Source organism: Dermacentor silvarum, chromosome 6, assembly GCF_013339745.2.
Source record: "Dermacentor silvarum isolate Dsil-2018 chromosome 6, BIME_Dsil_1.4, whole genome shotgun sequence".
NCBI classification, from domain to species: Eukaryota; Metazoa; Arthropoda; class Arachnida; order Ixodida; family Ixodidae; genus Dermacentor; species Dermacentor silvarum.
This window is the reverse complement of record NC_051159.1, coordinates 61,379,459-61,398,797: the sequence shown is the minus strand read 5'-3', so window position 1 is coordinate 61,398,797 and position 19,339 is coordinate 61,379,459.

Below are 19,339 nucleotides of genomic sequence, written 5' to 3'. Positions count from 1 at the left end.
ACCCTGGCACGACACAACACAACCCACCCTTGAACGTTTCACAGGTGATTGCTTAGAAGAAGTATTCAAGCTCCTAGACTGGGAAGGCTTAGGAGTGAGGATCAACGGCGAATATCTCAGCAATCTTCGGTTTGCAGGTCACATTGTCCTATTTAGCAACAATGGGGACGAAAAAAACAAATGATTGAGGACCTTAACCGAGAAAGTGTAAGAGTGGGGTTAAAAATTAATATGCAGAAGACAAACATCATGTTCAATAGCCTGGCAAGGGAACGGTATTTCAGGATTACCAGTCAGCCTCTAGAGTCTGTAAAGGAGTACGTTTATCTAGGTCAATTACTCACAGAGGACCCTGATTATGAGAAGGGCATTTACAGAAGAATAAAATTGGATTGGAGTGCACACGGCAGGCTTTGCCAAATCCTGACTGGGAGCTTACCACTGTCGTTGAAAAAAAAAGTTGTACAATCATTGCATTCTACCAGAGCTAACATATGGGGCAGAAACTTGGTGATTAACAAAGACGCTCGGGAACAAGTTAGGGACCGCACAAAGAGCGATGGAACGAAAAAAAAAAATTTAGGCCTAACGTTAAGAGAGAGGAAGAGAGCGGTGCGGATCAGAGAACAAGCGGGGATAGCCGATATTCTAGTCGACATTTATAAAAGGAAAATATGGAGCTGGGCAGGCCATGTAATGCGTAGGATGGATAACGGGTGGACCATTAGAGTTACAGAATGGATATCAAGAGAAGGGAAGTGCAGTCGAGGACGGCAGAGCACTAGGTCGGGTGATGAAATTAGGAAATTTGCAGGCACAAATTGGAATCAGCTAGCGCAAGATAGGGGTAAATGGAGATCACAGGGAGAGGCCTTCGTCCTACAGTGGACATAAATATAGGCTGATGATGATGAAATTCGGCTTTATGAGAGAAACAGTATATATATATATAGTCCTAGCGGCGCGAAAACAAACCGCCGATCTCAATAAGTGCGACAAAACATACCTAATTAATGTACGTCAGCTTGAGATGACACTTAGCGATGACGAATTTTGCCGCGTGTTTCTTGCTAACAGGGCAGAGAGCGCGAATTCTCTCTCTCTCTCTCTCTCTATATGTATATATATATATATATATAAGAAAGTGTACTTAGTGTAGCAAGTTGGCCTTGGTGCGCTTTGTTTGTTTTAAATCCTGTTTGACGAATAATGCGAGTGGGAAGGAGTGTGGCGACGGCGCCTGTGCAAATGGCCAGCGCTTGGTTGGTCACAACGTCCCGCGCGTCGGAGGTGCCGGCGCGGCTGCAGCAGAGGTTGCGGCAGATGCGTGGGAAGTGCGGTGACTGCGGCGGCGCTTGTGTCAGCGTAGTGTGGTGCCGTATAATTTCATAATGTATGCAGCCTGAACAGCTTCGCTGGTAATCCATCCCGATATGAATGTTGGGGCCCCACGAATTTACGACTTTACGTAAAAGGATGCCAAGTCTTCCCTGTTGTGTGGGGGTGAGGTTTTGATAGGGAGCGTGGAAGGTCATCCATCTTCCTATTATACCGACGTTGAATATACGTAGAACATCCTCCTACCAAAGTCCACACCACCGGTTAGTAATGCGACAGATGCCGTGCGTGGTGTGGGCAATTTGTAGTTCTAAGAGGTTAGTGGCGTGGGTTGCCTTCAGGCTCCTTGATCGCCTGCACCACGATGGAGACCTGAACCGGTGTCCTTTTCTCCACCAAATTAATACTTCTACATCCACCCTAATTCCAAGTGAACTGTCGTTGCGCGAGAAGTAGCAAACACAAAGCAATGAACAAGACGACCGAGCCATTTAAGGTGTCAAGAGTATCAAGACATTTCACAATAAAAATGTATGGACATTTTCCTGCGTTCTATCTTGTTTTCACACTACCTACGGAGCAAGATCTTGCATACGAAAGTCCGAATTATGTTGAGACTAACTATACGATAAACTACGGTACATTAGTCAATTTGTTTAAACAAAGAATGAAGAAATTATGAGGAATTATTCACCTAGCTCTCAACGAAGATCAAAGCAGAGACAAACAAGCATGCTTTATTGAATTCGTGTTCATGTTGCCTTCACTTAATGCTATGCACATTTCATTGGGTATACTGACAGCCTATAGCTAAAATTTTATAGCAACGCCTTTTTGCGTTCGTGAGTGGTCAGACCAACGCGCCGCCACTCTGACCACTCACAAATGCAAAAAGCCATTAGTATCGGAAAAGGCATCGCTACAAAATCGCAGCCCTGAACTGTAAATACTGCCACATTCCTGAGATTCTGCAGCACATATTTTGTGACTCCCCTGACTACTTGTGAGAGAAGCAGACGCTGCTCTCGCATGTAGCCAAATCAAGCAACAAAGGCAAATATTATCAGAAGCCACAATTCTGGATGCTTACCGTCACAGCATGGCAGCAAAAATAGCTATAACTGCTGTTCTAGATTATTTGCAGAACACATGACTATACTCGAGGCTTTATAGAGACCCCTGCGTTATGTTATTATTGTGCACCTATGATCCTTTTTCCCTCAACATCTTTCAAGACTGTTCTTTTGTCCCCTTTCCGCCTTCCCCTGTGCACAGTAGCGTACATAAACATACTAGTTCAGGCTCGCCTCTGCTTTTCATTCCTATATGAGGAAAAAATTCCTTCTCAGTTGTAAGCTATGATAACATCGTTATTTGGTACAAATATCTGTGCCTCTGTAGCAGCTGCTGTTCATGGTCATTTCGGGTGTGAGGCGATTAGTATATTACATTTGATATAAACTGTTGCTGCATACATTTCTGGTTCGTAAGGCACTGCAAATAGGGCAGGCGTATGAAAATTAATCTGCCAGTATTTTTTTTTCAAGTGCTCGTAAGATGACAATTGTACTTGAAGCAATTCCGACTTTACAAAGGACATCAGCAGCTTTTCTCTGAATTAAATCAGTGACCAAGGTAAACTGTAAATCATACAATAAAGCATGCATACATCAGCCGCGTATACACCTTCGCGTTGTTTACATGTCATTCAAGACACGAACTCGCGTTCACATCCAGCCCAGATGCGCTAGTACTGGGGCGTTTGAAAGCATATGTCAGCCCGCGGCGATTCGGTGTCGCGGAAGCTAAACAATGCCAGGGTCATATGAAGCCACCATCGCAGTCTCTACTTCAATCGCACGCCGCAAAAAAGTACGGGTCGCATTGCACATGAATTTGCAGCGTTAATAAGCGGTGGTTTTCCAACTCACCATTCGCGTCAGCATTTTCAGGGTCGAAGCAGCTTACGTATCTTGATAGTGAAATGGCAGGGCCCACGTCGCGCAACAGCTGGAGGACAAAGGTATAAAATTAAAAAAGAAAAAAATGAAAATGCCTAGCCGCGCCGCCTTATGTAAAAAAAAAAAAGCAGCTTCAGCAGAGGTACTTTGAGGTCGCTGTCTTTCGTGGTAGTGCAGTCCAACGTCGTTCCCACCGGGAAATCTTGTCGGCAGCGTCTCATGTCCGGACGCTCTCGCGCAACGAGCAGCTCGTGTTCGGCCAGTGGGTGCTTCTAGGCACGCAGTGACTGGGGACATGGTAGACATGGCCGAGGACTAATTCCCTAGCTACTTTAGAGCCTGTCTACGCTCCAGCTCACAAGCTGGTTGCAGCATCGTCGTTGGTGGCTTTCATCCTGGCGATCGCGTTGTTTTGGAACGTGGCCTTCTCGTTGTTGGCGTTGGCCAGCAGCTTGAGAAACACAATAATCCGGGTGTATCTTGTGTAGCTGTATATTGTTCTGGGCCTAACTGGCTGATTACTAGCTACACTGGACAGTTTCATTTTTGCTCACTACATAGGACGGTACAGCGATACGTGACATGTTAGGGCCTTTGCGCATGCACGTCGTATACCGAGAATTACTGTGGCAGTTGCCCCCGGTAGCCATAATAGCCACCCTATCCGTGGCAACATGTCAGCGCCAGTACAGCGCCGACCACGCGCTTCGATCCGAATTCGCGCTCTCTGCCCTGTTAGCACGAAACACGCGGCAAAATTCGTCATCGCTAAGTGTCATCTCAAGCTGAGGTAAAATAATTAGGAATGTTTTGTCGCAATTATTGAGATCGGCTGTTTGTTTTCGCGCCGCTAGGACTACAGACACGGCACCGAGCAGTAAAACTGGTTTGATTTCTAGTTCGCAGATGGCGCCACAGCATTAGCATTGGTGATGCGTTGACAATGTCGAACACTATAAATTTACTACCCCGCTCTAGCATCGTACTTGATGACGGTAGACGGCGAGCGGACGCTGCATATCAGGTGAACATTTGGAAGCGCATTCGCCCGTACTACTTGCTAAGGAGGCTTCAAGGTAACTGCAAGGAAAGCGCACAGGTAAAGCGAAGCCCTGCTGTCGCAGGCATGTAAACGCAGCTTATGCTTACGGCGTCAAAACATTTTTTTTTGCGTCAACTTACCAACCATGGAGCATGTAGCAGGATGGCGAGCAGACGCTGAGCAGACGACGCGGCGCGGATGAGCACATCTCGAGAAGCATTCGGCCTTCCTATTGGCTAAGGATTCGTGTAGCTTCCACAGTGCAGCAACCAGCTTGCGAAATGAAGTATCTGACCCCACGTGATATGCGGTTTCGAGCCAAACCGGTGACAGCCGGCCTGCGTTGCGACCGTTGTGTCGCAGCCCGAGCATTGTCCGGTATTCCGGTAACCACAGGCGAGATCGGCGTCTTTACGGATGGGCGGAGGCTTAAACTAGAGCCCCTCCATACTACTACCGCTGTGACGAAGGAACTTTAGCGTGACGTACGTACTCGAGCGGCATGATCGGCCTGCGCGGTCCATGTCACCTGGTGGCGCAGAGCTTAACCAGCCAAACACGGAGCTAATATTTCTGTAGCCAAGTGTAAAACATCTAAAACATTTAAAAAGACAACGTCGCAGCTTGACGTGTCATCGATCGCTACATTTACAGCACACAACGTAACAAGGGCGATCCATGGTGCTCGCGAAAAGAAAGCTCGAGACCTAGAGTGACCGTGCAGCTCGCGTCAACATGGAGAACGTTGCAACACAAGCAGACGGCACTTGCTGTGTACCGGAGGCGCTTGAGTGTAGTAATAAATTGTCGGTGTGTATATTCTTTTTCAATTACTTATTTTTTATAGAAACCAATTAACCAACATTTCAACTATTACGAACAACATTTGTTTGCCATAAAGTTGGAAAATATCATCGATGGTGCGACCTCGGTAGCCAATCGGATAACTCGCCCAATTGACGTCATTCGGGCCAAACCTGTCAAATGGGATGTGACAGCTAAAAACTCAGGGGAGCGATGCTGCTGCAATTGGTAGCGATGCACAGTTTTAAATCCTTATAATAAATTACACGCTTTACGCGGAGCGCTTAAATGTGTCACCTAATGATCAGAAGGACCTTCCCTAATGGCTCAGTACGTTTGTACAGTATCATCAAAATCGTTTCAGGCTCCCTTTAAGAGGACGCTCAAGTTCTGGGGCTCCTATCTAAATACATGGTAGAGGAGAAACCGTTTTTCTCGGCAACCACTGCACCATATATTTGGCGAAGTGTGTTGTACTTACAAGAAAAAGTTAAAATCTAGCGACTGTTGGTAGCGAGCTTCTGATTTAGGTCGTCAATTTTTCAATACAAGTTGCCAGAAATCGCACATTTTCAGAAGCAAATTATGTTTACGACTCGTAACTCGGCAGTGAAAAGCGATATCACAATTCTGTGAATGGACCCTAATAGTATGGGTAAAGCGGAAAAATGGAAATATTATACATGGATTTTCAATAAACCACTAATATGTGAATAGAGCTTTTTAAGAACCTGTGTAAACAATGCAAAAAGTTCACGTAAGATGTAAATTGACATCTCAAATTTGTCCCACTTGATTGCTGTGATGGATGCAGCCTACACAACTTCGATATCTGTTCTTGGTACAGAGCTACAAATACGTAAACTTCGTGCTTCTATTTTTTATACTTACAAGTTTTTGAATATTGCTTTTAAAAAAATACGGACCTTAAATAGCAATGCTGCTTCCAACAGTCACTACATTTTAACTTTCTCTCTCACATGCAACAAATTCTCAGCAATTCTCAAATGCAACAATCTCAGAAAGGAGTTTCTGCGTTTTACATCTATTTAAACAGGCGGATCGGAGTTGGGCCTGAGTTAAAGCGTCCTTTAAGGGGACTTTGCCTCGTGAAATAGCTCCGGTGAAATACATACAAAAATGTTGCAGTGGCTTAGCTCGGCTATGCCAGGATATACATAGCGTTAGCAAAGGTTCAGCTGATTATTCTTAGCTTTCCTGGTTGTCTAGATTGTCAAGGATTAGCTTGATTGTCATGCTTACTGCTGCTCCAATGACACACACAAACGCCAGTCAGAAGCGCAGCGGCTCCAGCGCAGTGTCAGACGGCGACTGCACAGCGAGCGCGCGCCGGCGCCAGTGCGTCTACCACGGCTACGACGTCACTCCTCGAGAGGTGCCGGCTCCGGTGGCTCCGGTGCGCAAGCCGTGTGACATCACTGATCCTTGCGCATGCGCAGCACGGCTCTTGATGTGCCGCGCGAAACGGGCTTGGCTAGGCCAGTGTAGCTAACGCTACAAAATTCAGCACAGAATGGCAACAGGAACCGGCGCTTCGAGACTGGTTGATGGAAATTCCAGGTGACGCGACACAAGCTAAGTGCCGCTATCGCAAAGCAGAACGTTGTGCAAAGCACGATAATTTAGTCGTTCACGTTGCTACGGAGAAACACATGACGGCTGCTCAACTATTTTCGTCCGGTAGGCAAACAATACTGCAAGTGCCACAAAATAGGTCTCCGATGTCATGCGCTGCTGAAGGATCATGCTTTTGTGTCCACTCTGAAATTGTGACTTCCGACCACCTAAGTGATGAACTTTAAATGCTGCTTCAGTTACACGCTGGCCGGGCACGTTGTTGTGCCACGAGATGGGCACGATGGAGAAGTCGACGGGGCCAGCGATGGCAACGACCATAGACGTAGCCGCTCCCGCGAACAAATACACACAGAGGACGCGCGACCATACCAAAATAAGACAGGTGCCATTTTTCTCTCATTTTAATCACCCGGTAGTTCAACCTCCTTTCTGGCCAGTGATTGCTTCTTTTCTTTTAGTTTTATTTCGCTATACGTTTGCGCACATCACAGTCGAGTAAAAAGGCGCTCATGAATATTGATAATTAATATATTTTATTCCATTATGGGCGAACAGAAGCATACTTTTCTGCTGAGTTTAATTTCTTTCAACTCTGTTTTACGTAGACGCAATTAAATATATTTTGAACGTGATTCTATTTGTTGTCACTATTTAGCGGGTTTTCAGCGGCTTTTGGGGTCTCGTGTCGCGGATTTTAGAGCTTTTTTTTTGGCCGTTCATTTCAGGCGTGTAACTGAAGTAGCATTTATCGTTCAGAACTCAGGTGGCCCGAAGTCACAACCGCAGAGTGGGTGCACACGAGCATGCCGAGGCATCAGCGCATGACATCTGAGACTTATTTTGTGGTTTTTGAGACTATTAGATGGAAATTTCAGGTGAAATGAAGTGCGGAATTTCTATTTTGCGGTTATTTTTTAAAATTTCCAGTTAATAAGACTGGACTCGTGCCCTTTCCTGGCCGTCGCCGCAGAGGGCGAACGAACAAAGCGCGTTGTCTCTGCGCCTGGCGCTCCACATTCATTGTCACGGTGAAACGCAGCACGTCGAATGCAGTAGTTGATGAGATGCCACGTCTTGAACACACTTGCTAAGAAATGAACAAAAACTCGGACAAACCACCGCCTTCATGTGAGCAACGGCATTCCGCCCGAAATAATCTGTGCAGGCATAGCATATAGTCAGTGAGTTTCCCACTATAATGCCTAGAGGGAAATCTGGGGCCGCTGCGCAGTTGCAGACATGGGAATGCCGGGCTTCGGATTGGCATCGTTCTCGGGGAGCCAGGACACCTTGATGATGCGCCTGGCTTGAACCATTCTATTGGTCACAATGGTTCATTTTCTGAGTGATTGATGATTGGGTCTTTATGGCGCTAGGGCCAGTTCTGGCAAAAGAGCGCCAAACACATGATGCAATGAGTTGACAATGGTTCATGAAGTCACGGATGTAACATGGTTGTAAAGGTGCTCAAAGTCAGTCCCTTTATAACTGCGTATAAAAATTGGCTGTGGTTTAGCTCTGGGTAAACCTAGTCGAGTAGCGATAGCTACAGACCCCCGGCTGCGCTTAGGCTTCGCTTGAAGTTAGACATGTTGTTATTAAACTTAGTGGTTTTCCACTAGACTAAGATCCCGTGGTTTGTCGAGTCGTTCGGTACGCTCCTCCTCGGTCTCTTCGGCACGACGTTTCTTCAAAGTTTCAGCTGAAAATCGAGCAGAATTCATCATCAGAGGTCGGCGCTGTAGATTCATCGTTAGAGGCTAAGCGAGCCCGTATAGCGGCATCGCTTTCACGGCGTTTGGCCAACCGTTCGGCAGGCTCCTCTTGAGTCTCTTCAGCGCGCTGTCTCCTCTTCATTTCTACGGCGATCCCTGGGCTCCTTCAGGCTGGCCGACTTATCACCATCCATACTGCGGCCTCGACTACGGCTGCGGCGACGCGAGCTCTCCCCTTCTTTACTCCCGGTTATCAAAGCTGCGGAGCGCGGGGTGTGACGTCATACAGAGGGCGCCGCGAGCGCCCAACGGCTAAAGCCCCTTGATGTTAGAAAGTAGCGACACTCTCCCCCCCCCCGCGCGCTTTCCTCCTCAATTCTCCTCGGATTTCTCCCCCTCACCGGGCCGGCGCGGCGCTGAACCCTCCAGTTTCTCGCTGCAGCCGCATTAGAATCAATGCGCGCGCTGGTTTATTCGGCCCTTTGAAGCATTGTATGGGAATTTATCCCTTGTGAAACTGTCATGACGAAAGTATGTTTCCGATAGAACGTCGTGCCATTTTTTAGGACGCTTCGATAAATACAAGCGGAAGCGCTCCGAAAAAATGAGTACCAAGCAGTGGCTGAGCTGTTTACCTCTACGTCGCCACTTGGGTTGTCCGTAACGCGGAGGTGTATTGGGTGCATACAATATAAGCAGCGTAGAGTATAAACGAGAATTCGGTTCACAATCTTCGCTCTTAAAAGGCTCAGAGAAGGTAACCAAGAAGAAATGTGATAGTCTACTTAAAGTGAATTCGCCAAAATGAGTGGGCCAAAAGCCTTTGTACCAATGCCACTGTGCGAAATACGTGCTGTGTTTGCGAAACAGCCAACATAGAACTTTACACACGCGCCTGTATTCCGTCACTATGAAACGACGAGAAATTACATTCCATCACCTCTGGGAGTAACCTAAGTCTCTATCTCAAAAAAAGAAAGGGCTGATTGCTTACACGGAAACTGCTAAGACTGGCACTTGATAATCAACTTACAGACTTCTAGATGTCAAGTTTATCAGAATTGAGGGAGATTATCAGAAGCGCGTGGCTTGTACTTAATGAGCATGCGCGAATAATACATAATACCACTTATCTACCTATATATTGTGGTTATATATGCCTTCGCAACATAAAGTACATAAAGAAAAAAAATTCTCGCAGTATTGAACCTTTGCAAAGATACAATAAGCACGCAATAAGAGTAAAATAGTTCCTTGGCTTCACAAGTATCAGGCGCAAGAATCACACGCACACACACACGCGCGCACACACATACAAGCACACACATACACGCACACACGCACGCACACACACACGCACACAACTACAAAATATGAGTTACAGGCATTAACTCACAAATTACATACATTTGAAAACTGACGCACGCGCGAAAACACAAAAAGCTTTGTCACGGCTCGAAGAGTCAACGAAAATTTCAGTAGACTCACTTTTTAAAAAAAGTATATGCACAGTTATCAGTGCTCTGTATTAAACTGAACGAAGAGTCCGGCTATGCGAAGAGCATTGAAATCTCCATGCAACTTCATCCACAAATATGAGGAAAGCTGCAACATTCACCTCGCAAAGAACGGCGTGCTTAGAAGGCGCGAAATCCCTTCTCCCTATGTTATGGAGCCACTGCTTCCGACGCACGACATTCCGTTCCCCTCGGGGGATATAAAATAAGGCTTGCCCTTTCTCTGGCCTGCTGCTGCATTGAAACGCGCTGCAGCAAGACATTTTCACGGAGAACGAATCTCAGATTCCTACGAAAGGATGGAAAAACTTGGGAAACACACGTTCGGAGCGGCAGGGCGACCACCACTTGGACTGCTCATGGCGAGCGAGAGAAACTAAAGGCGCGCGAAAGTAAGTTTCGCGCCGTTTTCGTGACGTCAGTGTCACCTGACGGGGTAGTCTCGAGCGCCGCAGCCATTCAGCGTGGCGGATGCGCTGCCTCCGCGAAAGAGGGGGAGAAAAAGAGGAGGTTGACCGCGCCGGCGAGGGCGTTGCGGCGTAGATCAAAGCGTGTCGCTACTTTCTAACATCAAGGGGTTTTACCAACGGCTACCAACGCCAGGAGCGGTAGCCGCGCGGCGACCGCGACGAGCCGAGTTGCTGGAGAATCGAGGACCGTGATCTGACGTCACAGTGCGGCCACTGCTCAAAGTGCGGCGATGGCGAAGAGGCGAAAACCTGGCGTAACGTAGCTATCGCTACAATATATCGCTACGTTGCGGAAGTCACATGTAAATTGTATTTAAAATATTTACAAGCAAGGCAACAATGCACAAACAAGATGGCTGTCGAGACCAGTTTCACCTCAACGCGTCAAATCGTCTTCTTCAGATTTTCGCGTCAGTCTTTGTTGCGCCGTAGCCTAACCGCTGCCTGTAAAGGTGCCGTCTCGGTGGAGGAGAACTCGCGGCAAAGTAAGGCTTCAGCCGAGAGAGATGCACAACGTCAGTGCGGACACGCGGGTCAAGCGGAGCGATCTCGTTGTTAACATCGCCAAGCTGACGGAATATCGTGTAGGGCCCTGTGTAGCGCGACAACAGCTTTTCAGGCAAGGCGACGGGGCGACATGATGTCCATAGGAGGACAACGGAGCCATATGTAACGTACGTCCCGATTACAGTGCGCTGCCAATTCTCAATATTATTGCGATAGCAATTATATGGACACTCCAAGCGCATTTCTGCCGTCGGCGTCGCCATCATCGTCGCTGTCGCCGTGAGGTTCCGTATAAAGTCCAAGGGCGATAAAATCGTCGCCGCGCTCCGTATGTGCGAGTAAAAGCGCGCGAGGGACGCGCGCTTTCACTGGAGGCTAGCGGTAGCTCGCATCATGTTGGGCCCTCGCCTCAGCCGACTGCTCCTGCCCGACATACTCGGCAGTCGCCCTGCAGACGGCGTCTTCCAGCTAGCTAGGCCTGCTGCTTCGGCTGCCTTCGGAGCGCCTGCCAAGATGGCAGTCCTTGGTGGGGCTGCGGCTGCTGGGAGGGCACCTGCGCAATACTTTTTACCTCCAACTGTACACACATCGCTGTCGGCGAAGAACTGGGGGCGGGGAGGGGGAGGAGGGGAGACGAGAACGCCGCCCGTCCTGCCGAGGCCGTCGAGGACGCGGCCGTCAATGCCGCCCACTTTCCCGCCTCCCGTAGCCCTGGAAACACGTCAACAACAACAACAACAACAATGTGAAATGACGTTACTGTCAGAGCTCACCTCTTCCCGATCGCTGCCCTGGCAGCCTCTTTTTTGGCTTTGTGGGCCATCTTGGGCCAGTTATTCCACCAGCAGCTTGTTGTTTTCACCGCTGGCCCCTGTTCATTCAGAACTGCCGCTATCTCTCCTCATATACGTGGCAAGAGCTCTGTAGGCGCTCTCGCCATGTATGGATGCTGCTCGAGAATAGTGTACGATTAAGGGTTCTGACAGAGGCTAGCCGCGTCTACCCAAGTGACTCAGAGGCTAGTTGACCGAACGAATGCGCACACTTATTCGGTAACACCATATATATATATATATATATATATATATATATATATATATATAGAACGCATGGCGCGTAGCGCCCTCTACATCTATCCCCTGAGATATGCACACAAGAAACACCAAACACTTCCCAAGTCAAGTGTTCTCGGAGTCTTGACTCGACGCCCAAACCTGGTGACTCTCACGCCGCGATCATTGGAGACTTGGGGTGTCACTGTTACTGTGGCGTCCGTTACCGTGGTCGGCGCTTCGTGCTCCTCGCGGTTTTCACTCTGAGCTGGCTCATCGCTGGGTCTGCATAGGGCACTAGATGCATCCTATTACGCACAAGCACTGCGTTGGGTGTTTCCACAACGTACGAGCTGGGCTTGGAGGCTGGGCTAAGAACACATGCCATATCCTTGATGTCTCGAACCCAGACCATATCTCCTGGCTGCAGCGGAGGAAGGACGGTCGCGGCATGGCGGCGATCGAAGTCCTTCTTCTGCTGCCTTCTCACCTATTCGTCTTGGCACCTGACATCGTCTGGCGCCGGTCACTTCGGTTCCAGGCGATCCACTGTCTTGAGAAGCCTGGTTCGCAGACTGCGACCCAACAGAAGCAGCGCTGGGCTGAACCCTGTGACGCCTGAAGTGTCTCTGTACGACAGAAGAGCCAGAAAAGGATCGTCTGCTTTCGCAAACAATTCTTTGATCGCACGCACCATCCTTCCACTTCCCCAGTTGACTGCGGGTAGTTTCGACTTGAGGTGATGTGTTGGAACCCATAGCGCTTCGCAAAAGCTCCAAAGGCATGTGAAGCAATCTGCGGTCCATTATCACTTCGTACTACTGCGGGAATGACAAAACAAGCAAAAATGCTTTTGATTGCATTGATCGTTCGTGCTTCAGAGTTCGTGCTTCGCATGTAGATGACTTCAGGGTAGCGAGAACGATAATCAACTATTAGTAGGTAGTTGTGTCTGTTGTAACTAAACAAGTCCATTCCTACTTCTTGACACGGTTGCGCTAGAGTCTTCGTTACCACCAATGGCTCACTTCTTTGTGCTCATGTGACTGCATACTGCCAGCAGTGAGTGACTCTGTCCCGTGTTTGCTGCAAAAGTCCGTGCCACCACACGGAATCTTGGGCCCTTAGGCGGCAGTCGGTTAATTCCCTGGTGGCCTTCATGGATAAGTTCCAGCGTATTCTTTTGCAGCGAAGCCGGGATGACAGAGCGATTACCTTTTAGCAAGATGCCGTGGCACAGAGAAAGATCACCTCAATGGCTCCAGTACTTCTTGATGCGCTCCGGAAGCCTGTCTGGATGACGCCAGCCCTGAGTGCATTATTTGACGAGCTGGTTACATTCCCAGTCCAGCTCTTGGTGCCTGCGAACATCATCTACAGTAACCAGCTTCGTGTCTGTGACCGTAGCAACTTGAAATTTCATAAACTCCTCTACCACATTCAACAGACTGATTGACGGCTTCTCATCCGGAGCCCTTGAAAGAGTATCCGCAGTGGCTAGCTGTTTGCCAGGAACGTAGACCAGGCTAAATTGGTAGGCAATAAGTTTGATGTGAAACCTTTGAATACGTGGGGGCCACGTGTCCAAGTCAGGGTTACCAAGTAGTGTTAACAGCGACTGGTGATCGGTTTCTACCGTGAAATTTAAGCCACGCACGTATTGGTCAAAACGGTGCACTGCCCATGCTACCGCCAGCGCCTCTTTCTCTGGCTGTAGCGCTGTTCCGCTTCCGTAAGTGACCTGGATGCGAACGCTACCGCACGTCGCTCGCCGTATGGTTGTTCCTGCAGAAGAACGGTTCCCATCCTAATGAGCTCGCGTCGCATGAGACAATGGTATTACGACTGGGATGATATTTTGCGACGCACAGGTCTGATGTGAGCATCGCCTTTACTCGATTAAAAGCAGTCTCTTGAAGCGGTCCCCATTGCCATGCATTTTGCTCGCCTAGCAATGCGCGAATAGGGGTGGTTTGCCTGCGAAAGGTTGGGCAGGAAGCGAACAATATGATTAGCCATGCCGAGGAATCGCCTTACCCCAGGAACGTCCTTGAGTGGTTCCAAGTTGCACAGTGCTTCGAATTTGCTGGGATTTGGCGAGATACCGTTGGCGTCGATGACCACACCCAGAAACTCTACTTTGTCTTGACCGAAGCAGCATTTTGACTTGTGGAGTTTAACTCCGGCTCTCCTCAGACGTTCAAGAACCCCCACAAGTCGCTTGTCGTGCTCTTCTCGGTCTTTGACAAAAACCAGGATGTCGTCTATCAAGTTGACGACGTTCGGTTGCCCCTCCAGAATTCGAGCCATTTCTCTCTGAAAATACTCCGGTGCTTGTATCGAGCGTAATGCACACCGTGATCACCACACGAAGAAGCGTTTATTGAAGACACGGGAACGCATATATAGCCGCGCTTGCGCACAGCGTTGCTCTCCTTGTTCGCCCAGTGTTGCTGCCTTGGCTGGCCGTTGCATCCTCCTTTCTTTGAAGAATGAAAACACTGAAAACACAGATAGGACTGAAAGCATTGAAAGCACTGAAAGCACTGAAAGCACTCAACATCGATGCGTAGCAGTCGACACTCCTAGGCTGTTTCAGTCTGCTGGAACCCGTGCGTGTAGGCCAGGCGGTCTGGGGGTCTTCGCGGTCTGGTAGATCGTCGCAGTGAATCTGCAATGTTGGGCACTCCTGGTGTGCCATGCTGGTGGTCGGTCCTGTGTGGCCTGCGGAGGTTCTTGCCTCTGCTGTGTGACAGCGCTCGGAGATGAATCAGGGGCGTCGTCGCAGTCGTCCGCCTGGTAATGGATGGTTCGATAGAACGCTTCTGGTGTTTTGCGAAGGTGCTGTCTATTTCGACGGAAAATCCGGCCATCCTCAGTCAGAACGGTGTACGATCTCGGGGCCACGAGATCTTGGACTTGCGCTTTGATATCCCATCTACCATTTCGGAGGATTCGGACGACGTCTCCCTTCTGTAGCGGAGCTAGTGGTCTTCCTGAGGTCCTTGCCTGAACATGTTTTTGAACGAGACCTGAGGATGACGCTGAAAAATTTGGAAGTAGCGTTCTTAGACTTCGTCCCATTAGCAGTTCCGATGGTGAACGGCCATCTTCGAGAGGACACACCCTGTAGTTGAGAAGGCCCAAATAGAAGTCCTCTTTCTTGGTCTCAGTCTTGCCCAGAAGCCGCTTGACCACTTGTACGCCCTTCTCGGCGAGCCCATTGGACCTGGGAAAACGTGGACTTGAAATCGTATGCACAAAGTCATAACGAGCCGCAAAATCTTTAAACTCTTTTGACGCAAACTGCGGGCCGCCATCACTGCAAACTTCTAGTGGTATTCCATGCCTTGCAAAGATCTGACGTAGTTTATGAATGACAGTTGTTGCAGAGGTCTCCTTCAGGTGCTCGACTTCTGGAAAATTAGAGTAGGCATCATAGACAACCAAAAAATGCTTTCCGGCGTGTTGAAAAAGATCTGTACCAACTCTGGCCCATGGCATGTCTGGAACGGTGCGCTGGCACAGGGGCTCGTCAGGCTGTCGATAAGCAAACTTCTTGCAAACGTCACACCTGTCAATGAACTGGGCAATATCTGTTGACATTCCTGGCCAATACATCAACTTGCGAGCCCTCGATTTGCATTTTCCTAAGCCGAGATGCCCTTGGTGCACTCGTCGCAGCATCTCTGTTCGCATGCTTGCAGGCACGACTACTTTGGTTCCCTTGAGGAGTACTCCGTTGACTACAGAAAGTTCTTGTGTGAAGGACTTTAGCTCACCTTCTATAGGCATTGATGACTGCAGCCTGGAGATGACGTCTTGCGCCGTTGCATCACTGGCAGTTGCTACCTGCAGACGGGATAGGGTGGCTGGTCCGACGACGGCAGTCAGGGCGCCCACGGCATGAACTTCAACGTCCGTTGTGCCTTTTTCTGGTTGTTCCCGTGATGGGATTCGTGACAATGTGTCAGCAACAACCAATTTGCTGCCTGGAACATACTGCAACTCAAACTCGTACTTCAGCAGTCGAAGAAATAGTCGTTGCAGACGCGGTGGCATGTCGCCTATTTCCTTCTTTGAAATTGCCAATAATGGGTTGTGGTCGGTTTCGATAACGATATGTCTTCCTATGACATAATCATTGAACTTTTCACAGCCGAATGTTATGCCCAGGGCCTCTTTTTCTATTTGGGCGTACCTTCGCTCGGTTTCTGTGAGTGCACGCGACGCGTAGCCTACCGGGCGCCAGTCTCCTCCATGTTGTTGGAAAAGCACTGATCCGAGTGCAAATGCTGACGCATCCGTCGACAGTTTTGTGGGAAGCTCGGGATTAAAGATAGCCAGGACGGGCGCTTCCGTCAGCATCATCTTGAGCTGCGCCCACTCACGCTCGTGAACATGCGTCCATTCGAAAACTGTGTCCTTTCTAATCAGGCTGCGCAAGGCCTCAGTATGGGCTGACAACAGTGGCAAGTACTTGCCGAAATAGTTCACGGTACCAAGCAAGCGTTGAACGTCTTTCTTGGTCGTTGGCGGAGGGTGGTTTAAAACGCACTTTATCAGGTCGGGATCGGGCTCAATACCTTTGGAACTAATCTTATCACCCAAGAAGCTGATTTCAGTGCGTCCGAAAATGCACTTTTCTGCATTCAAAGTTAGGCCCTCTGCCTGTGCCCTTTCCAGCGCTTTGAACAGGCGTTCATCATGTTCCTTTTGCGTAGAACCCCACACTAGCACATCGTCAATGTACACACGTGTTCCCGGGAGGTCGTCAAATATCTGGCTCATTGTACGCTGGAAAACTTCGGGTGCAGATGCAATACCGAACGGCAGTCTGAGATACCGATACCGGCCAAACGGCGAACTGAATGTGCAGATTTCTGATGTGTTTTTGTCGAGAGGAATTTGATGAAAACCACTGTTGGCATCGAGTCTGCTGAAATACTTTGCATGCGCTAGATACCCTTCGATTTCTTCCCGACATGGCAACTGAAAGTGCTCTCTCTTCACCGCCCTATTAATTGCTCGCGGGTCCATGCATACTCTTAAGTCCCCATTTTTCTTCCTCACGATAACCAGGGGACTTACCCAGTCTGATGGTTCTTCCACCTTCTCGATGATGTTTGCAGCATTCATCCGGTCAAGTTCTTTCTTAAGTGGCTTCTTGAGGGCGAAAGTTACACGCCGGGTTGGCTGTACCACAGGGACAGCGTCCTCTCGAAGCACCATTTTGTACTCGCACCGCGTCCTGCCAATGCCGGTGAATAACCTCGGGAATGCCTGCTTTAGGCTTCCATATGCCTCGCTGCTGTCCACCGCGTTCACTCTGTTGACCAGACCAAGTTGCTCACTTGCCCCGAGGCCCAGAATGGCTTGCTTCTTCTTTACTATGAAGAACTCAAGTAGCACACGCCGTTTGTCTAACTGCACGGCGAGGCGAACCTTGCCACTGTGTGGTATTTCGCCACCCCCATAATGGCGCAGGATGCTCCTCGTGGGGTACGGCTGCTGCTTAGTTCCGAGCCTTTTGAACAGCGAACGCGGCAACAAGTTAGCCTGCGCTCCCGTATCGACCTTCAGCTGCACATCAGTTCCTTCAATGTTCGTTGTTATAATCCAGTCGCGACTTTCGGGGCCACGCTTACTTTCCGTCGTGTTGATCTCCAGAACGTCGAAGTCACTGTCACTCTCCGCTCCTTCGAACACGTCATCAACGGCTGCTCGCTTGCTTGTACAGCAGGCGGCGAAGTGATTAGGCTTCGTGCACTTGAACTTGTTGCATGTCTTGCCGAACGCCGGACACTTCCTTGGCGCGTGCGAGAAGTTGCAGTACCGGCATTTTTGGCGTCCGCGTTTCGCTTGCGTTCGTGAAACAGGTTCAATCTTGTTTTCCTCCATCCACGCCCTATTTTGCGATTCGGCAAGTTCCTCAGCTTTGCAGCATTCTACTGCTGTAACCAGCGTCAGGACTTTCTTTCGAAGAAGTTTTTCTCGCAGGGAAGTGCAGCAAATGCCATACACGATTTGGTCCCGCAGCATGGAATCTCGCAAATCCCCAAAGTTGCACGTTCTTGCTTTTAGTTGCAGATCCCGAAAGAACTGTTCAAATGGCTCTCCGTGTGCCTGACGACGCGAGCGGAACACATAGCGTTCGTAAGTCTCATTACGCTTAGGCAAGCAGTAGTTTTCAAACGCTTTAACCAACGCGTCGTAGTCATTAGCTTCCTCCGGTGATAGGTTCAGGGTATTAAACACGTCAATAGCTTCTTGACCCGCAACATGCAAAAAAATTGCAGCTTTCTGCTCCTTACTGCGTGGCTTCGTGGGCTCCGTTGCTATCAGGTACAGCTCGATGCGTTGCTTGAATGTCTGCCAGGACGCCGCTGCGTTGTCGCCCACTTGCAGTGGCTCAGGCGGGGGTAGGTCGGTCATGGTCCCGTGAGCGAGCTACACTTCTGACACCATGTATCGAGCGTAATGCACACAGTGATCACCACAAGAAGAAGCGTTTATTGAAAACACGGGAACGCATATATAGCCGCGCTTGCGCACAGCGTTGCTCTCCTTGTTCGCCCAGTATTGCTGCCTTGGCTGGCCGTTGCAGTAGTCAACACCTTGCGATAGCCAATCGATTGTCAATAAATAACTAATCAATAATCGATCAATAATCAATAAATTCCGAAAATGCTGCAGATGACATGGTGGTGCTTCATCATCATCCTAAATTTATGTCCACTGCAGGACGAAGGCCTCTCCCTGTGGTCTCCAATTACCCCTGCCTTGCGCTAGCTCATTCCAACTTGCGCCTGCAAATTTCCTAACTTCATCACCCCACCTAGTTTGCTGCCGTCCTCGACTGCGCCTCCCTTCTCTTGGTATCCATTCTGTAACTCTAATGGTCCACCGGTTATCCATCCTATGCATTACATAGCCTGCCCAGCTCCATTTTTTCCTCTTAATGTCAACTAGAATATCGGCTATCCCCGTTTGCTCTCTGATCCACACCGCTCTCTTCCTGTTCTTTAACGTTACGCCTAACATTTGTCGTTCATCGCTCTTTGTGCTGTCCTTAACTTGTTCTCGAGCTTCTTTGTTAACCTCCAAGTTTCTGCACCATATGTTAGCACCGGTAGAATGCAATGATTGTACACTTTTCTTTTCAACGACAGTGGTAAGCTCCCAGTCAGGATTTGGCAATGGCTGCCGTATGCACTCCAACCCAATTTTATTCTTATGTAGATTTCTTTCTCATGATCAGGGTCCCCTGTGAGTAATTGATGTAGATAAACGTACTCCTTTACAGATTCTGGTGGTGCTTAGTCTACCCCAAA